Source organism: Aethalodelphis obliquidens, unplaced genomic scaffold, assembly GCF_003676395.1.
Source record: "Aethalodelphis obliquidens isolate GAN/ISIS:26980383/991018 unplaced genomic scaffold, ASM367639v1 scaffold23, whole genome shotgun sequence".
Taxonomy (NCBI): domain Eukaryota; kingdom Metazoa; phylum Chordata; class Mammalia; order Artiodactyla; family Delphinidae; genus Aethalodelphis; species Aethalodelphis obliquidens.
The window spans coordinates 15,188,328-15,210,739 of record NW_020837967.1 but is presented as its reverse complement, the minus strand read 5'-3'; positions in this window follow the sequence as shown (position 1 = coordinate 15,210,739).

Sequence of the window (22,412 nt, the reverse complement as noted above, 5' to 3'; positions counted from 1 at the left end):
AGCAATCCCACTCCTGGGCATATACCCAGACAAAACCATAATTTGAAAAGATACATGCACCCCTGTGTTCATAACAGCACTATTTACAATAGCCAAGACATGGAAATAACCTAAATGTCCATCGACAGATGAATGGATAAGGAAGATGTCGTTTATATATACAATGGAATACTACTCAACCGTAAAAAAGAATGAAATAATGTCATTTGCAGCAACATGGATGGACCTAGAGATTATCATTTTGGTGCTAAGTGAAGTAAGTCAGAAAGGGAAAGACAGATACCATATGATATCACTTATATGTGGAATCTAAAATGGACACAAATGAACTTATCTATGAAACAGAAACAGACTCATAGACATAGAGAACAGACTTGTGGTTGCCAAGGGGGAGGGGTCTGGGGGAGGGATGGAGTGGGAGTTTGGGATAAGCAGATACAAACTATTATATATATGTATAACTGGATCACTTTGCTGTACACCAGAAACTAACACAACATTGTAAATCAACAGTGCTTCAATAAAATAAATTTTAAAACACATCTTCAGTTTTCAGTCTCACTCCATGGAATAGGATGAACCAGGGTGCTGATGGCAGGATAGCAAGAGTCCAAATTCAGTTTTGAAAGGAAGAAAAATGCCAGAAACATAGAAGCAGTATAGTTGAAGCCATAAGAGTGAAGAAAACCTGTGAGGTCAGGAGCACTGTGGAAGAAACACTTTTGTAAAATACTGGGTGTATGGAGGCTCCCATGGTATAGAACTGAGGCAGACCCAATGGCTTCAAGTGCTGGAAGAATGAACTTGGAGAGCTTCACTTGCACAAGGTTATGGTCAGATATGCAAGTCCTGGGTGTGGAACAGACTGAAGGCAAAAGTCATCAGATAAACATGGCATATCTTCCTGGTGCATCAATTAACTCCATGACAAGCAATCAAAGCATAACTCATATTACAAATAATTACACACATTATGGTGGGGAATACAAAATTTACATAAAGTTTTAAATCGCAACACAAAAGCTTTGATGGGCTTTTTGGAACCATTTAGGGCTAATAACCACACAAGTTATGGCATTATGCCTTCATTCTCTTCAACCTTTAGGGATACTTAGGGATAAAATTTGAGACAATCTGCTAGGTTATCCAGTCTGGCAACAGAGATCTTCCACAATCAGCTCCTTGTTCACCTTCTGACCTCATCTTCCACTACTGATAAATCAAGTATCACCGTGAAAAACAGCTTGGATAGCATCTTAAGAACGCTAAAAATTCTAATTCTACTAATTTCATAATAGTTTTGAAAAACATAGAAGTATGATATAGTCTTCTGTATAACTTCAAATATTCACAACTAGAAGCCAGTCTCAACAACTGAGAAACCTGAGAAGGAGTAAATGTGCAAAAACAAATCTCAACAACAAAAAGTGATGATACAAGTTGCATGCATTAAAGCTCGTGCATTTTTTTTCCCTTGGTGGACAGACCACCATGCCATTACTATTAGTCTCTCTTTAAATTTTTATAGAAAAGCCTAATAAAGTAATATTGTTTCATTTCCCCAGGTCACAGCAGCTAGGAAGCAGATAATCAAATAATCGGAGGAGGAATGGGCATACTGCTGGGAGGAAACACACTAACAGAAACTGGAAGTAGCAGTTTACGGGGTCAGCTAGGGTTAGAAACTGTAATAGGCCAGATACAATCATGCAGGAAGCACAGAAGCACAGGGCCGGTTCAGTGCAGAAGCAGATGGAAAACATTAAAAGCCCTAAGGAAGTGGCATGGGACATGAGAATCAGACAGGCTAAAACAGCCACTTGACCCCACATTATAATTTAAATTCATCATTTTCTGCTGGCGAGTCTAAGAATGGACATGTGAACCAATCCAGGCCAACGAGGTGTGCGCTGAAGTCTACTGAAGGGCTGTCTGGTGACATTCAAGAGTTCCTTTCACCACTTGCCACCAGTCTGAGAATGGGGCCAACACACTGTACAGGGCAGAATTAAGGGAGGAACACAGGAACAGCTAGATCCAAGATTCAAGACCCAAAACCTGCCCATTAGGAACTGGAATATATGAATTATATTATGGAAGCCAATTTCCATTGGGATTTCTGTTACATGCAGTCAGTCCAAAGCTTCTTATTACACAGACTAAGCTCAATTCCCAGCTTTGGCATGGGGTGATCTGGAGTAAGGCACTTAATTTCTTTGAGCCTCGGTTTCCTCATTAATAATTGTGAGGATTTAACGAGAAAACAGAGCTAAAGCATACTGCATCACTTGCGGTCTGTTACTCCAAACGATGGCTCACCATGAAAACCAAGACTATAAATAGACGATATTTAAGAACCTAGATACATCTGGAAAATATTTTTATCCAGAATTATTTGAGTTTTAAAATAATTAAAAAATACTGGCAAAATGTTTTTCTTTAGCATGACAATGAGCATTTATTCTAATCCAAGAGCTAATGATTGGCTTCATGGAAAAGTGCTAACACCATTTACATATGCATATATATATATATATATATATATATATACACACACACACACATATATATAATTTTAATTGTAAAATACATATAAAATTTCCGATTTTAACCATTTTTAAGTGTACAGTTCCGTGGCATTAAGTACATTCACATTGTTATGCAACCACTACCAACAACCATCTCCAGAACTTTTCAACTTTCCCATCTGAAATTCTGTGCCCATTGAACACTAACTCCCCACTCCCCCTGCCCCCCAGCCCATGGCATCCACCATTCTACTTCTGTCCGTTGAATTTGACTACTTTAAGTACCTCACATAAGTGGAATCACACAGTATTTGCTTTTTTGTAACTGGCATCTTTCACCTTAGCACAGTGTCCTCAAGGTTCATGCATGTTGTAGTACGTATCAGAATTTCCTTCTTTTTAAACACTGAGTAATATTCCATTGCATATATATATGTATAGATGTGTGTGTGTGTACACACACACACACACCACATTTTATTTATCTATTCCTCTGTTCACTGGAATTTGGGTTGCAACAGCAAAATATTTTTAAGGCATAAAAGGTAAATCTGAATAGAAACAAGAATAATAAAAGAAGACAAAATATAGGAAACCTTCTGTGCCTGATTTCATGGAAAAGCAAAATTTCAAAATTTTATTAGAAGCACCCACTACATGTGCTAGGGTTGATTTCTTTTAAACTCCAACAGGTGGGTTTATGCTAATTTACTGTATTGTCTCAGAAGGCAGGTAGTCTAATTTCTAAATGAGGGAAATTTTTCTGGAAAATTTGAACAACTTATTTATACTGAAGGTAAACATACTCAGAGAACATTTTTAATTACCTCCGTTAGTTCAAACTGGTTTAGGTAACCAAGAACATGGATTATTTATTTACTTATACTTTTATACACATTGAAAAGGAATAGCTTACACCAGCAGTGAAAGCAATAGCAGTAATTCATCACATGTTTTTTTAAAAAGGAATAAAAGATGTTATTTATAACAGTAACCCTAACTCCTACAGATGATAACGCTTTACCTATTATTTTACCCACATGCTGTGCAATGCATGGGGTTTGTCACAGCCAGTCGGGTGAAAGGTGACAGCTCTAAGATATTAAATTAAAATAATCCTGGGGACAGGAAGCTCTAACCCACTTTCCAACTTGCCCAGTGCTTGCACTTTTGGGGCAGAGTGGTCAGAATGGGATGATGGCAATTTGGAATTCCCAGAGTCACTTTGGAAATTCCACCTGACTTTTCAAGGGTACTCTCTCAGGGAAACTAGCTAATTTCCCAGGTGTTTTACAAAGTTCTCACATATTTCATTCTAAAAATGATTTTTTAGTGGGCCTAGAAAAACAGTACTTAAAGATGACAAAAGCCTATACAAAATTGGGTGCACAGACGCTATTAATGCCCTGAATCCAAAAATATTCTTAGGTTCTTCGATACATTAAAAAGGTGTCAGTAGGATTCATACCTTTCATTTTAATTTTCTAAGCAAAACCTAGACTCACAGATTTTTTTATCCCTTAGAGAACATGAGCCATTTCTTTTTTTTTTTTTTTTTTTTTTTTTTTGCGGTACGCGGGCCTCTCACCGCTGTGGCCTCTCCCGTTGCGGAGCACAGGCTCCGGACGCGCAGGCTCAGCGGCCATGGCTCACGGGCCCAGCCGCTCCGCGGCATGTGGGATCTTCCTGGACCGGGGCACGAACCCGCGTCCCCTGCATCTGCAGGCGGACTCTCAACCACTGCGCCACCAGGGAAGCCCTTGAGCCATTTCTATATGAATGTCCTATGCATGTTCGTGGAATAATTCTAGGCTTAAAGTAGTTAATATACTTACATTGAATTTTTATCTATGAAATTTAGGAGGGATTTTCCTACCCCAGAACAGAATATTCTTACCGTAGTTCCAAGATGTAGCTGTGAGATTCCAATATCCTTTTTTTTATTTAACCAAGCAGAAAATTGAAAGCAAAGGAAGTGTTTAGAGCAAGTGAAAAACAAAATAGAGAGGAAGTAACCAACTTTTGAATTCCTGGTACCTCCACATCCACCTCTGGGTTAAGTTCTTTCTACGATGCTCCAGTACTTCAGCTCAGTCCCTCTGCATGTCTCACCTCGTTGTCCCCCGCCCACCCCCGCCAATTCAATTTCATTAATCTAGTCACCTCAGCCTCGAAGTCCAGCTCAAAACTCATTTCCACAGAGATTTCTTTAAATAACCTTCAATATTCTAAAGGGGTTTTACTCAATATTTCTCCAGGATTTAAACTAACACAACACTATAAATCAACTACATTTCAAAAAAATTTTTTTTAACTTCTCCAGGATTTAGATATTTCATTATTATTTACTGTATATTATTATAAAATCTTGGTAAGCAAACACTTTTTAAAATTTAAAAATTAATTTCATCAAGTGACACACATAGTTTAGCAAGTTAAATGCTATTGCAAAGTTTAAAACAAAAATACTATGACACTGTCCAACCTCTCCACAAACCCCCATTCCTCTGTCCTGGAGGCAAACACTTCTGAATTTTTTGACTGTTTAATCTGGCATGTATGTATTTCTTTATTCCCACATAATATGTAAATATGGCTATTTCCTAATCTATTGAGGTGAAATTCACATAGCATTAAGTTAACCATTTTAAAGTGAATAATTTATTGGCATTCAGTACATTTACAATGGTGTGCAACCATCACCTCTAGTTGCAAAACATTTCCATCATCCCATCACGCCTACCCATTACACAGTTGCTCCCCCTTCATCCTTCCCCCTGGTCCCTAGCAAACACCAACCTGAATTTGGTCGCTATGGACTTACCTATTCTGAATATTTCACTGAAACGGAAACACATAATATGTAACCTTTGGGGTCTGACTTGTTTCACACACCATAATGTGCTCTGGAGGTTCATCCGTGTTGTAGCATGCATCACTACCGCACTCCTAATTATGGCTGAATAACATTCTATGGTATGTATATACCACGATTGTGTAACCATGCATCCACTGATGGACATTTGGGTTGTTTCCACCTTTTGCCTATTGTAAATAATACTGCTGTGAATGTGTGTACATATATTTGTTTGAACCCCTGTTTTCAGTTCTTTTGGGTATATACCTAGGAGTGGAACTACAGGGTCATATGGTAATTCTATGTTCAATTTTTTGAGGAGCCATCAAACACAAACAACTATTTTGCATGCACATTCTAACTAAATAAGTTTCTTGAAGGGGAGGAAACCCTTGTCTTTAATTATGTTTGTATTTTGCTTTCTTTCTTTCCATCCTTCCCTCTCTCTCTTTCTGTATCTCTCTCTCCAAGTTATATGGCTCCTGGTTTTTTTTTAAAAAAAAAAAAAGGTATAGATAGGAACTTTCCATCTCTGTAAATTTATTTCAAATCAGACCAGTCTTGATGTTTCTCCATCCACATACTCTTCTCCCCAGATAAAGGACTTATCAGTAAGTAAAAAATAATGCAATTTAAAAACTATTTTAAGCTTGTGATGAATAACAAAGCAAACAAAAAATTATTTAAACATGGAAAAAACTTGGGACAAATCCTGAATCACAGAACATTTCCCTGTGACACAAAACTTGCTTATAAACAAGTGACCCCTCAGAATATTTCTGCTATCCTGTAAACCACGTTTAAATAGTTTGAAAAAGAAAAATGAGAAATGGAACTATTCTTATAAGGACTAAGATATTTAATACATGAAAGGCCATGTCAAAGGCAGTCACTGATTTTAACTACTGGCACCACAATTTGTAGTGAGTATATAATAAGGTGGGGAGGAAGTGAAAACTCACATTTATTCTGCCCCTACTGAATCATTCACTAGTAGGCTAAAACGGAAAGAAAGAGGATTTAGGATAACCAGTAGGGAAGCCCCATCATAATGGCTTTGGACACTAAAACACAGCTCCAGAAAGCCAGAAAACCCATATGAAAAACTTTTTGAAAAGATACACATATTTTAAGGGGATTTATATGTAATTCTCTGTGATCATTGCTATGAGGGTCTGGGTCTCATTATCAGGATAACTGCACTTTTCCTGTTTTCAGATTGTAGACGCAGTGAATGACATCACTGATGACATGTTTACCTTTGCATTGGCTGCACGTGAGTTCAGGGCCCGATTTTCTGATCCACATCTCCAAGGGTAGAGGATTTCGTAGCATACATTTTGTATACTGATCTCATCATAAGTTCATTTTTTTTCTTATCCCTATTTCTACTCTCATTGTATGTATCTTCTTTGCTCTGACTTAGAATCTATTAGGAACAATGTAACAATAAAGAAATCAGCCTCTCTAGCCATTCCACTCCCAAGTGGACTTTGATTCTAGGACTCTAACCTTAATTGGCACATTTCCAGCAATCTGTAATTATTCAATAGGTTCGGGTGATCTTAGGGTAACCTGTATTATCATGCTTGAGAGCATGGGCACAACTTACTGTGCCTCATTTCGCTTAGTTATCAGTGGGCAAAATTCTTACCTCCTCATGTGGTTGTGGAGCATAACTTACCATAATTCATGTGAAGAGCTTAGCACATGGCCTGGATGATAGTAAGTGCTCAATAAAAATCAGCTCTTATTGGCTATTGTGTCCTCCTGTGAGCTTAATTTAGAACAAACATTTGTATATACATAATTCAAACTACTTCATTTTAAAATGCACTAGCACAGGGGTAACCAAGTATTTCTTAATACCAAGAAGCATTTTAAGTTCACCAACCTAGAGGTAAAAATAAGGTGAAGAAGTAAAGATAATGAGTGCAGAGAACTCTTCCAAAAAGTCAGGTTGTGAAGAGAAGGGGCAAACTAGGTGGGAGGTTTTAGTACTGAAGGAGAATTTAACTGTATATATTGAATTAATTTATAATTTATAATCCAAAATTTTTACATATTGCATAGATTTAGCACAAGGGATGCTTACAAAAGGATGATGAGTTTACCTATTTAGAACTACTACAAAATGTGTGCATAAGAATCCAATACCAAAGGGATTCAATGATCCAAAACTAAGCCTTATATTGTAAATCAGAGTTTTGTTTCAGATGGATTTAAAGAAAGGTATTGCTCATTTATTTCATAAGGAGAAGGTTTCCAAATGCCCTGAGCAAATTTTGTTTCATTTTGTGTGCACAGAGTCTATATTTCCTATATTTTAATGACATATCCTCATCTAATGGAAATGTGAGCGTAAGTTTCCTATATACAGCATTAGTCAGAATGCTTCCATAAAAGCTATTTAAGGCATAAAAAGAACAATAATGTCTTTCAAAATTGAAACATACATTTATATCATTTGTGTCACAGTTTCTGCTTTCTCATCACTTGCAAATTGGGGCAAAGTGTTCCCCTTTAAAACAAAACCCTTTCTTTTTTAAAGATCATGAATTTCAGAGGTCATTTTGGCAGACTGAGTAATGACATTTATCTTTTAAATGAAGTGTTGTAAAAGTTAAAGCTTTGCCTTTTTCTTTCACAGGCAGGTTTAATTGTTAAAATTTGGGTAATGTGACTACTTCCTTTAGAATCAGTTCTACCTTATTTTTAAGAAGATAATATTTATAGATGAGACAAAGTAAATATATATGTTTTGACACTGAAATTCCCAAAGTTACATGTTAGTCCTATGCTTAATGCTCATTTTAAATCTCTCTGGTATATATTTGAAACTTCACATTGTGAGCCACAAAATACTAAAGGTAAACTCTTAGAAGCTACACTGAAGAGACTCTAAAATTGATACAACTTTTACCATTCTGTCACATAATACTCAATAGTAAAGAGGAAGTAAGATAAAAAAGGAATCTCCTTGTTAAGAAATCATCAACGTTTTTTAAAAAATAAAATTTTAAAAGCTTCTGAGCCACAGAATTTAAAAAATGAACAAAATTAGAATCTAAGGCTTATATTTTTCAAATGAACATTTGGAAACAGTGGTTAATTATTCTGGAAATAGAGTCAATTTTAAAAAACAGATCCTTTAATAGTAATTATATCAAGAAATTTGGGGACCTATAGGAGGGGGATCAAGATAGCAGAGTAAGGGCTGCCCTGGTGGCGTAGTGGTTGAGAGTCCGCCTGCCGATGCAGGGGAGACGGGTTCGTGCCCCGGTCCGGGAAGATCCCACATGCCGCAGAGCGGCTGGGCCCGTGAGCCATGGCCGCTGAGCCTGCGCGTCCGGAGCCTGTGCTCCGCAACGGGAGAAGCCACAACAGTGACAGGCTCGCGTACCGCAAAAAAAAAAAAAAAAAAGAATAGCTGGCTCAATAACATAAATTATTTAGGACATAATATGGACAAAATCCGGTCACAGTACTTTCATCCAATTTAGTTACTCTTTCACTCACTTCACTGACTTAACAAATTTAGGGCTAGCTACCAAAGGGATAAAATGAAGTCTCTCTCCTCTACCATCAAAAGGGAGAGACAGTCATGCAAATAGCAGCTGTAATACAATAAAATAACTGTTATAATCGAAGTGGGAACCTAGTGCTAGGGGAGCATAGGGAAAAAAAGGTAGCTTGGCGTAAGAGGAACCACCCAAGCCTGAACTGACAGGTCTTTGCAACTAATTGCATATGGAGGTGAAGTTAAAGAAGAAATCGAAGAAAAGTTTAGGTAGCTGACTGGGACAATCTCTTAAGTAAGGATATATAGAAAGGGGAGCAGATCTGGAAGAGTGCAGATCTGGAGGGATGATGATTTCAGATTGGTACGGATTAAGCGTGAGGTGCCTATGAAACAGCTGGGTGGGGTACCTAACAATCAGCATAGATACAAGTCTGCATTTAGAAGGAAGTTCTGAGCTGAACAGATTTGAGAGTAGGTTTGAAGTCAAGGATATAAATAAAATTGCCTAGAGGTACCAAAAAATAGGAGATCATGAGGCATTAATTTTGCTGGGGAATAGAGTAAACTAAATGGACTAATTTTTAGAATGCCTTCAAGTCCAGAATCACATCACATATTCCAGTGCGAATTAAAGCTAAACTTTATTAGAGATACTAAAGAGTTTTAGTGGGTGTCTTGTGAAAGAATAACTACTACTGATAACAAGAATAATGATAATAACATCAGCATGCAAATCAACACAGGCTCCTAGACAGAGAAATTAGGCAGAACCTTAAAAATGGAATTACATAGGGAATTCCCTGGCACTCCAGAGGTTAAGACTCAGCGCTTTCACTGCAATCCCTGGTCGGGGAACTAAGGTCCCAGCAAGCTGTGCCGTGCAGCCAAAAAAAAGAAAAAAAAGGGACTACATTAGAGCAAAACTTCCATATTAACTGAAAACATGATTTGCACAATGGTTACTACTATTGACACCGTCATTCCTATGAGACTGGTAAACATGCAAAGGACTTTTAAAATGTTTGCTGACTGATGCATGTTTAGAGAAGAACAGTACTTAGAACTACGTCTGTTCAATGATAGTCTGCCTGAGTAGGCGTCAGACTAATCTGTTGCAAGTACAAAAACAAAATCTCAAATGATAAAATAACACTGAAACCATCAGTGACCGTAAACGGAAACTAATAGCTCTTGATATGGGCCTTGAGGTCTTAGAAATGGAGAAATAATGCAAAGAGCCAAATGAACACAGGTTTACAGACCAGAACATGTGCTAGATGGGCTTGCAAGAGCCACCTGGGTACCTGAGCAGGTAAACGCAACCCAAAGTATGATAGCTTCAAACTGTTCAAACATTCAGTGATGCTCTAGCAACTTGCTCCCTGCCCTAACTCCTGCTACCTCAGTTAATCCATGACACATCCCTCCCTTGCTATTTTCCAAACACTTAGTTCATGGTTAGAAACCTCTCCACTCAATTTACAGACATTCCTACTGACCCCCTGGTGTTAACTTCGGCTGTCCCCAACCTTCATCCTCTGAGAGCACATACAGAACCAAATATTCCGGCTACTACACTCCACCCTAACCACTGCATCCTCTTTGCTGCTTCTGGCAGAACATAAGCAATTCTATACTCTTAAGAGGCAATTAAAGATTGAACTAATAGGTGACATGCAAATCGTCTAAAAACACCTGACTGAGAGCAAAAGAAATAAGGCATGCTGGCTGAGTTGATTCCTGCATTATTTAGTTAAATGGTATTTACAACTATTAATAATTAGACAACAGTTACCTGCGCAACTTCATCAAATTTTAAAAAGTAGAAATCATGGCATGATAACATTTTATCTCTCCCAGTAAACACAGAAGTTCAAAGGCCCTATGAAAATAAAATTCAACTGCTTCTGACATTTGCAATGAATATTAATTTCGCTTATATTATTTGTTAAAAGCTTCAAAGACAAATGTCCTTGAAATAATGTAGGTTCAAAATAGATACCTGGTAAATTGTAGTTAAGTAGTAACACAATCATTTTAAATTTATCCATTAATATTCAATTCCACATCCATCTCCAATCTCTTGGGTACCAAGTTCACTGAACAACTGTGCAGTGACTTAAAGAGTTTGCCAGTATGTCCACTGACTGGGCCCATAATGGTGGCTACAGCCCCAAGGTCAAGAGAACAAAGGGACTGGGGGTTGTAGGGAGGAATGTTTATGTTCCTCTCCCCGCGTTCCTCCCTCAAACTAGAGAGAAGCAAACTTCTGTCATCGTTTCCTCTTCACCCTCTGTGCCAGATACTGTTGGTACTCTGTATACTTCAGCGTGGAGCTTCGGAGGAGTCTAGAAACTACCTTTCTCCCTTGCCTGCAGGGTCCCTCTGAGAGTCTATCACTGAGAGGGCCTCCAATGAGATTTGGAAGGTGAAAGTTTTTGGGTTTGTTTTTGCCTTTTTTTTGGAGCAGAGGAAAGTTTATTGCAGGGCCATGCAAGGAGACGCGGTGGTTCATGCTCTAATAAAACCCCCGAGCTCCCCGAACTGTTTCCACAAAGCACTTTTAAAAGCCAGGTGAGGGAGGGGGGTCGCAAGGTATGTGATCGGCTCGCGCACAGTTCTCTGATTGGCTGATGGTGAGGAACAGGGCATTGTCACAGGAGCTAACGTTATCAGTCCTTAGGCTCCAGGAACCCTGGGGGGCTGGGTGCTCATGGCCATCAAGTACTTAACATCTGCCATTTGGCGGGGACAGGTTTCACATCTGTTAAACAACTCAGGAAATGGGCAGAAAGTTATTTTTTGTGTTGGCGGCTGCAGGCAGACAGCAGAAGGGAGGAATGCCCTATAGAACGGCACCCTTCTGAGAATTCTGCTTCCAGATTTCCTAAGAGTGGTCACCGTGTGCTTGGCTCTCCCATCTTGCCATGGCTGTGTAAGTCTCGAATTCTCGGAGTTAAACTTCTTCCCACTGAAACACTTTAATTAGTTTCTGTTTTCCCTCACTCACTCTTTCCCAAAAGAGGGGAGTAGTTGGTTTGATCTGCTGAAGTTTGCCATTAACTGGACAATAGCTTACTAGCGGGCAGGGTTACTTCATCTTTCACTTTCTGGGATGGGACCCAGAGGGCTGTGCTTTGTTTCTTGTTCCCTTCTGGTAAACACATCTGAGCAGGTCCCCAAACCTTCTGTATTCGTTTCTTAGGGCTGCTGTAACAAAAATCACAGACGAAGTGGCTTAAAGCACCACAACTTTATTATCTTAAGAGTTCTGTTGGTCAGAAGTCTCACTGGGTCAAAATCAAACTGCCAGCAGGGCTGCAATCCTTCTGGAGGCTCTAGGGGAAAATCAATTTCCTTGCCTTTTCCAACTTCTGTAGACTGTCCACATTCCTTGGTGCGTGGCCCTACATCACTTCAACCTCTGCTTCTGTCATCACATCTCCTTCTGTGACCCTCCTGCCTCACTCATATGAAGACCATCATGATTATATTGTGTCCACCTGGAGAATAATACCCAAGATAATAATAAAACCCAAGATAATCTCCCCATCTCAAGATCCTTAACACAATCAAAGCCACAAAGTCCCTTTTGCCTTGTAAGTTAAAATATTCCCAGTTTGGGGGAATTAGGATGTAGACAGTTTCGGGGGTGAGGTGGCCATTATTCCACTTATGACACTTTCTTTCTGGAAGCAGCCTGCCAGCCTCATCCATATTCAAGCAAGTGGTCTTGGAGTCTGTCTGAAGAGCTGGTCCCTCTCTCCCTCTGCAAGCACACCTGAGCTTGTGGGGTCCAATTCTAAATAAAGAGTAGAAGTAAAAAGTCCCACTCTGGATGAGCCTAAAGCATATATTCTAATACAGATTTCACAAACCTCTGCACTGAGGATTCTACAGACAAGCAAAATCACTATTTATATTTTCCATCAGGCTCGCACTCTTGCTTGGCTGGTTTGCTTTACTGATCAGAACCTTTGAGAATGAGAAGGGTAGATGGTGACCCGGTCCCCTAGACTCATTATACCCACTCCGTAGACATTTGATGAACTACCTGACGGTTTGTTTTGTTTTGTTTTGTTTTTGCGGTACGCGGGCCTCTCACTGTTGTGGCCTCTCCCGTTGCGGAGCGCAGGCTCCGGACGCGCAGGCTCAGCGGCCATGGCTCACGGGCCCAGCCGCTCTGCGGCATGTGGGATCTTCCCGGACCGGGACACGAACCCGTGCCCCCTGCATTGGCAGGCAGACTCTCAACCACTGCGCCACCAGGGAAGCCCCTGACGGTTCTTTTGTAACAGACTTTGCACTGTATATATTCCGCAATTCGAATTTTATACAACAAATTTTTCAAAACCAAGGCACACCTGCGTAAATCTACATTTGAGTAAAAGTTCAATGTAACTTGAATCATCTGCAAAATATAAAGAATTTTTCAGAAATACCCTCACCAATTGAGTTATTTGTAGTGGGGTGGATGGACCTAGAGACTGTCACGCAAAGTAAAGTAAGTCAGAAAGAGAAAAACAAATACCGTATACTAACACATATATGTGGAATCTAAAAAAAAAAAAAAAAAAAGTGGTTGTGAAGAACCTAAGGACAGGACAGGAATAAAGACGCAGACATAGAGAATGGACTTGAGGACACGGGGAGGGGGAAGGGTAAGCTGGGATGAAGTGAGAGAGTGGCATGGAGATATACACACTACCAAATGTAAAACAGATAGCTAATGGGAAGCAGCTACATAGCACAGGGAGATCAGCTCAGTGCTTTGTGTCCACCTAGAGGGGTGGGATAGGGAGGGTGCGAGGGAGGGAGACGCAAGAGGGAGGAGATATGGGGATATATGTATATGTATAGCTGATTCACTTTGTTATAAAGCAGAAACTAACACACCATTGTAAAGCAATTATACTACAATAAAGATGTTAAAAAAAAATACCCTCACCACTGGACACTAAAATACCGTAAAATCATAGCACCCAGTAAGTTTCAACTTCATATCAGCACAGAATGGAAAGCCTGTGAAGGCTCATCAAGGAGGCTACTCTACTCTTTCACATTGGATTAACCAGCATACACCGTACTGTTCACACCGCTGATTTCCTCAGCCAATACAATCCTCCTTAGCTATAAATAATGCCGTCTCCATCACATTCATAATTGAATATTTAAATCAATATCAGATGCAGAAATGTCCTTGGTGACAGCAGAGCAACTGTGTTTAAAGAGCATAATACCTGCCAGCGCAGGAGCTTCATCATCTTTTTAACTGAGAATAGCATTATTTGATTAGAACACGTCGAAGGGTTAATGGAAATTTTAAAATCGTACGATGGCAAAGCTAGAAATTACACTGGCCTGAATTATAATGCAGCTCAGGGAGTCTCTGGCCTAGAAAAATGCTGCCTGCATAAGGTGACAGAAAGCCTATCCCACTCCTGCCACTTCATTTTCTTAGTCCTTCAGCCATCCATTCGTTCACTCACGTTCATTCATACCTTCATTCACTCATTCTGCATCTATCACGTACCCAACACTGGGGATATGAAAGTAAACAACACACAGACCCTGCCTTCAATTTGCTCACTCTCTACCAGAGAAGAAAAACATTCAATTCACTCTTTGCACAATATAAAAGAGCTATAACAGAGGTCACGAGAAGCAAGAGGAGGGGTCAGGAATTCTGCCCAGAGAGTTCCCAGCAAGAGGCAGCACAGCCTCATATCGCCATGTGCCAAACAGAGATACGACAGCACTTGAGGCAGAATAAGGGCTATCTAGTAATAAGGGCTAGAGAGACATAATAAGTTTCACAGAGGAGGTAATATTTGACACCTGCTTTGAAGAATAGGTAAGCACATGTCCATCAGGAAAGAAGAAAGGGCATTTCAGGTGGAAGGAAGTTTCTTTTTCTCCATGAATTTTCACCCACTACTGGTGGGTGAGGCAGCATCTGGTCAAAACACCTGGAGAACAAGTCATGAACACCTTAACCTAAAACTTTGCGCTTCTCAATACATCTGTTTCCAGAATAACCCATCTCCCTTGGAGGGGATCCACATGACCCTCCTTCTCTAGTCTAAACACACCCAACTTCCTCTTGGAATTCCCACCAATGCCTTAAAGGTCACATCTGCAAGTCCTGTCGATTCTAATTCCAAACCAAATCTCTAGTCTGTCCGCCTCTCCTCACCCATCTCACCTCTGCAGAGTCACACCTGGATGCTCCACCTCGACCCCACTTAATCTCTCCAAAAGTAGCACGTCACCCTCGTAACACACAAATCTTTTTGAGTTGCTCCCCTCCTGAAAACTGTTCACACTGCACTTGGAATAAATCCACACTCCTTGCCAGCCCCCAGGACTCTGTGATGAAGCCCCACCCAACTCTTCCACCTTGGTTCTCACTCATTGCTCCAACCAGAGCTGCCATCTTTGAAGCCTCCAAACAAGCTCTCTCCTACCCTAAGGTCTCTGTATATCAGGCGTCCTCTACCTGAAACCTCCTTCCCCTCATTCTTTACTTGACCAGAAACTCCTTATCCTTTAGAGCTCAGCTTGAGGGATAGTGCTGACAAGTGGAAAGAGCACCCAAAAGGGAGGTGGGCAGGTCTGCCTTGTGTACTGGCCCTGACGTCTCAGGCTACGTGAGAAGGGAGTCGTCCCGTGTTTCTGGGCCTGTGTGTCCACTAGAAAATTAGGGGATGGGACCAAATGCGTGCTCATGTTTCTCCCATCCCCATCCTTCTTTTTCTACTGTTCAACTTAATCTTGTTGCCCTCTTACTCCCTTCTCCCCATGACCAGCCTAAAACCATTTTTCCTTCCCTCACTCTACTCCATTTCCCTCTCATCTCCACTTTGAGTTTCATAAAATGAAAGAGCTAAAATGGAAAGAGCAGAAATAATGAGTGATAGCACAACAGACATGGAAAAAGTGCTTCACAAAATCCAATACCATTTTATGATACAAACACTCAACAACCAGGAAGGGAAACGGAACTTCCTCAACCTGATCAAAGGCACCTTCAAAAAACTCACAGTTAACATTATACTTGATGGTGAAAGACTGAATACCTTCCCCATAAGATCAAGGACAAGACAGGGATGCCTACTCTCATCCCTTCAATTTAACCTTGAACTACAGGTTCTAGACAGAGCAAATAGGAAGGAAGCAAGCAAGCATCCAGACTGAAAAGGAAGAAATACTAAAGAATAATTTTTTAAAATATGTGCAACACTTATACCCTTAAAATTACAAAACATTGTTCAAAATATTAAGGAAGACCTCAATAAATAGACAGCCATGTCATGTTCATGTATCAGAAGAATTAATATTGTTAAGATGGCATTACTCTCTAAATTGATCGACAGATTTAACACAATTCCTACCAAAATCCCAGCTGGATTTTTTTAGCAGAATTTGACAAACAAATCCTAAAATTAATATGGAAATTTAAGGGAGCCAGATAGCCAAAACAATCTCAAAAAATAAGAACCAAACTGGAGGACTCACACTTTCCAATTTAAAAACTTACTACAAAGCCACAGCAGTCAAGGCAATGCATAAGAACAGACACTTACATAGATCAATGTAATAAAATTGAGAGTCAAAAAATAAATCCCACATTATAGTCAATTAATTTCAGCAAGGGTGCCAAGATAACTCAACCCTTTTCAACAAATGATGCTGGAACAATTGAATATCCACATACAAAAGAATAAAATTGGACACCTTCCTCACACTATGCACAAAAATTAACTCAAAATGGATTAGACCTAAATTAAGCAAGAGCTAAAATTACAAAACACTTAGAAGAAAACGTAAGAATAAATCTTAATGAATTTGAATTTGTTGCACAAGTGATGAAAGAAAAAACAGATAAATTATACCTCCTCAAAATGTCAAAACTTGTCCTGCAAACTAAACCATCAGAAAAGTGAAAAGACAACCCACGTAAAGGGAGAAAATATTTGCAAATCATTTATCTGACAAGGGACTTGTATTTAGACAATTTACAAACCAATAATAAAACGACAAATGACTTTAAAAATCGACAGTGTATTTGCATAGACATTTACTTCTCCAAAGAATATATACAAATGCTCAATAAGCATATGAAAAGATGCTCAACGTCATTAGTCAATAAGGAAATGTAAAATCAAAACCATGTTGAGATACCACTTCACATCATTAGGATGACTATAATCAAAAAAAGAGACAAGTGTTGGTGAGGATGTGGAGAAAATAGAACCCTCATATACTGCTAGTGGGAATGTAAAATGATGCAGGCCCTCTGAAAACCAGTTTGGCAGTTCTGCAAAATGCTAAACGTAAGAGTTATCATATCACACAATAACTCCACTCCTAGATATTTACCCAAGTGAAATTAAAACATATATACATATAAAGACTTGTGTGTGACTTTTCATAACAGTATTACTCATGTTAGCCAAAAACGGGAAACAACCCAGATATCCATCAACTGATGGATGGACAAATAAAATGCGGTATATCCGTACAATGCACCAGGAGATGAAGTACTGATACGTGCTACAACATGGATGAGCCCTGAAAACAGTATGCTAAATGAAAGCAGCCATTCACAAAGGCTGTACATTATACGACTCCATTTATATGAAATGTCCAGAATAGGTAAATCCATAGAGACAGAAAGTAGGTTAGTGGTTTCCAGGGGCTGGAAGGTAGAGGGGGAATGGTAATTGTCTGGTAAAGGTACGGGAATTTCTTTTAGGGGAGATGGAAATGTTCTAAAATTTGAATGTGACGACTGTTGCACAATCCTATGAATACACTAAAAAAAACTGAACTGTATACTTTAAATGGATGTATTTTAAAATACATTAAATTATATATCAATAAAACTGTTTTCTAAAAAAGGAAGGAAGAAAAAAGATGCCCTGAGACCATGCTTCTCCTTAGTCATCACTGAGATCACCATTCGCGGTGTCCTCACCTCCTCCCACCCCAACCCCCAAAGCCCTCATTCTTCCAACAGAGACCCAAGCTTGGCTCCTATGCTGAAATGCTCAGGATAACCTCACTCAGTCTGGGCTTTTCCTTTGAAATGTATGTATATATATATACACATACATATATGTATGTGTGTATCACACGATTTATGTTATATACAGAAATTCTAAATTATAAATTTATAAATTTCAAATTTCTAAAGTTCATATTTCCAAAGGCATACCCTGATCATCTATTCCAGGGGTCAGCAGACCCAGAGGCACAATCTAACCCTCAGCTTGTGTTTTGTTTTTTGTACTGCCCTTTAGTTAAGGATAGTTTTTACATTTTCAAATGGTTGTTTAAGAAAAAAAAAAGAATACGTGACAAAAACCAAGCATGGATTGCAAAGTCTGAAGTATTTATTTACTATCTGGGCCTCTGTAGAACAGATTTGCTGACTCCAGAATGTATACATTTTTTTTCTACTATTCACAGAGTTAAAAAGAAGAGGGATGTTTATGGTTTCCTTTGCTGTGCAAAAAGCTTTTAAGTTTAATTAGGTCCCATTCACTTATTTTTGTTTTTATTGTAATTACTCTAGGAGGTGGGTCATAAAAGATCTTGCTGTGATTTATGTCAAAGAGTGTTTTGCCTATGTTTTCCTCTAAGAGTTTATAGTGTCTGGTCTTACATTTAAGTCTTTAATCCATTTTGAGTTTATTTTTGTGTATGGTGTTAGGGAGTGTTCTAATTTCATTCTTTTACATGTAGTTGTCCAGTTTTCCCAGCACCATTTATTGAAGAGGATGTCTTATCTCCATTGTATACTCTTGCCTCTTTTGTCATAGATTAGGTGACCATAGGTGCATGGGTTTATCTCTGGGCTTTCTATCCTGTACCATTGATCTATATTTCTGGTTTTGTACCAGTACCATACTGTCTTGATTACTGTAGCTTTGTAGTATAGTCTGAAGTCAGAGCGCCTCATTCCTCCAGCTCCATTTTAATGAAATATTACTCAGCCACAAAAAGAAATGAAATTGTCATTTGTAGAGATGTGGATGGAACTAGAGTCTATCATATAGAGTGAAGTAAGTCAGAAAGAGAAAAACAAATATTGTATATTAATGCATATATGTGGAATCCAGAAAATTGGTACAGATGAACCTATTTGCAGGGCAGGAATAGAAATGCAGATGTAGAGAATGGATGTGTGGACATGGGGGGGAAGGGGAGGGTGGGATGAACTGGGAGATTAGATTTGACATAAATACTCTACCATGTGTAAAACAGATAGCTAGTGGGAACCTTCTGTATAGCACAGGGAGCTCAGCTCGGCGCTCTGTGAAGACCTAGATGGGTGGGATGGAGGGGGAGGGAGGTCCAAGAGGGAGGGGATATACGTATACATATAGCTGATTCACTTCACTGTACAGCAGAAACTAACACAACATTGTACAGCAATTATACTTCAATAAAAAATAAATAATTAAATAAAATTTAAAATTTTTAAAAAGGAGAGAGATGGGGGTGTGTAAGACAAAGGACAAGAGGAAAACTTGTATCTTTTCTTTTACATCATTGTTTGCAATAAGAAGAGTAGAATACAGATGACAGCTTGTACAGACTTCATTAGAGTCAATTGTTAAATTTTGAAGGGTTCTGAGAGCCAGTTGACGTCATGCTGAAATAAGCTATGGCAGAAATATTTACAACACAGGAGTCAACAAGTGCAACAACTCAGAGCTTTTTGCTTCTCCAGGAAGCCAGCACACCTCTAAATGAAAACCTTCTGTAAATGTTCTCACCTCTCTTCTTTTCAGAAATCAAAGGGTAGGGAAGAAGCTTTGAATCTGCTTTTGGGTCTACAGGGAATGCGTTCATGCAACACCATGGAACAAAGCTAGAAACGGGTAGGGAAGTACTCAGGGCAAGGTACGAGGTCCTCCAAAGAAAAGAAACCTCAGAATCTCACAGTGACTGTCTCTCATCCCCCTTCTCCCTGTCCCTACTGTGCTGCGACCCCCATTCTCTGCATGAGTGACCAGGACAGTCTCCACTCCCAGGTCTCTGCAGACTGTTGTGAGGGGAAGGGCCAGCTAACTGCCCGGACTGTAGGTAAAACCAGCTCCTGGCATTAACCAAGGCAATGGGTTGCCAAGAGAGTACAGCTTAAATGTTCTCACCACAGAAAAGAAATGGCAAATATGTGACACGATGGAGGTGTTAGCTAATCCTATGGTGATAATCATTTTTCAACATATGTGTATCAATGGACTGTCAATAGAGTAGAGCTTAAATGTTCTCACCACCAAAAAAAAAAAAGAAAGAAAAGAAAGAAAAAGGCAATTATGTGATGTGATGGAGGTGTTAACTAATGCTATGGTGGTAATCATTTGTCAATATATAAGTGTATCAAATCAACACACTGTATACCTTAAATGTACACAATGTTATATGTCAATTATCTCAATAAAGCTGGGGAAAAAGGCAACAGAGAAGATTTCCTGATCACCACTAGAGGCAGCACGGGTCACACTCTGTGTAAAGGCGTTTGAGAGACCTGAACGCTGGGGTTTAACCATAGAATGAGGCCAAAAGGAAGGAGAGGCGATGAAGACTGTAGGAAGGAGAGAAGGAGGACGAAGTAGGAAGGAAAGGATCATTGTTTTGTTACTTCTACAAAGGGGGTGCCAGATGCCAGCATCCAATATTAGGTATCTGGTGAGCAAAGGACACAGGTGTGTTTGAGAAAGGTGGGATCAGGACTCTCAGCAAGTTTCCAGCAAGCTAAGTACCCTTCTCCTCTGCAGAATAGGGCCACAGCAGAGGCCTCAGGGTGGGAGACTAGGAGAGCACCTTATTCCTTCCAAAACCATGAGTGCCACTGATGGGTGGATATAGCAACACTGAGATTTGCCTTGTGTGCGTCTTAATTCTCAAGGATGTCTACATACTTAATGTTGATTATATACTTTTATTTACGCTTTATTAATTTAACATGAGCTTATAAATTGATTTTTAAAAGTTGCTAAATACAGGTGATCCAACATTATCTATTTAATAGAATAACTATATGTATTTATTATATGTATATATAATATACAGTATGTATAATTTTAATATATAGTATAATTATATACTATAATACATATATTATAGCATATGTATTACATTATACTATGTATTTTACATATAATATATATACTACATATTATATGTATAATTAATATATATAATCGCTTGGTCTGTTGACTATACCAATGAAGAGTCAAGGAAGAGATTACTTACAAATTGCCCGCCTAGATCTTTTGGCTGTAACACGATGGAAATTAGAATTTTATTAACTAGAAATTAATACTCATTTTCTCATATGAAGAAACAAACTATAGTATCATTTTTTAATGCTCAGCAATGAATTAAATAGGCTTTTCCCAAGGCAGCTGGGAACCTAAATTCTACATGTAACATTGTCTCTAGGAGAAAAAAATTTCCAAACAACCTACTTATTAAAAACATTTAGAACAAAGCGTGTTTGTAAAACAGGCACAAAAAAATTGTGTACACAGTTGTTTGGAAAGCTAAAAGTCACCCCCTCTTTCCTTTCAGTGTTATGATAGTTTGGGTTTCTATCCTAGAGTCCCCAACACACACTCACAGTCTCTTGAAAAGTTGCTCTGGCTGCATGTCTCACAGTTGTAAGAAAATGGATTTCTCACGGCTCTACTTCAAGGTTCTTGGCCCCATTTTTGCTGCTTTGGTAACTTTTCCTGGCTCCAGAAAAGCTACTCTAAAGTAATGCAAATTGGACAAGGTCACAGAGCATGCTAAGAAGAGATCTGGTAACCCGCAAGTACTAAACCCAAGGCACTCCTTCTATTTCTAGAGCAAAACATTGTCACAACATAACATTATTTTTCTGTTAAGGCAAAACCATTATGAACACTCAGGATTGCAAATACTATCTGTTGAGTAAACTCGTAAAGTGTGACTGCTCTGAGCTAGTAGGAATTATGAGCTATAGGGTTTAGTATGGTAATTTTATAGAAATATAATAGTGTACCCAACTTTAACACACAGGCACAATATCTGCTCACAATGTCCTGGTAGAACCGTAAAAAACATCCTATCAGCTCAGCCAACAGTGCATTTAAACAGGCACAGCCTATTCTTAAGCTGTGTTTTTATAATTGAGGAGTGGTATTTAGCACACAGGCAATTCTAAGCCCAGGGGATAGCTTTACTGGGGTCCATTTTAATTAATTATTATTTTTTCATGTAGTACCTCATTGGTTAATTGATATGGCCTCATAACTCGTCCTCAGCTAAAATTCGTTGGGCCAGGAGGCAACCAATGAGAACAGTCGTGTTAAGACAAGCAAGAAGCAAACCCAGCATTAAGAGACAAGAAAAGTAGTTAAAACTCAACCTCGGTGGCCAACTAGTGACCTACACAGTCTCTCTCTGTCCCTTCTCATGTTTCTGCTCTCGGTCCTGACTTCATCAGATGACTCCATTAAGAAAG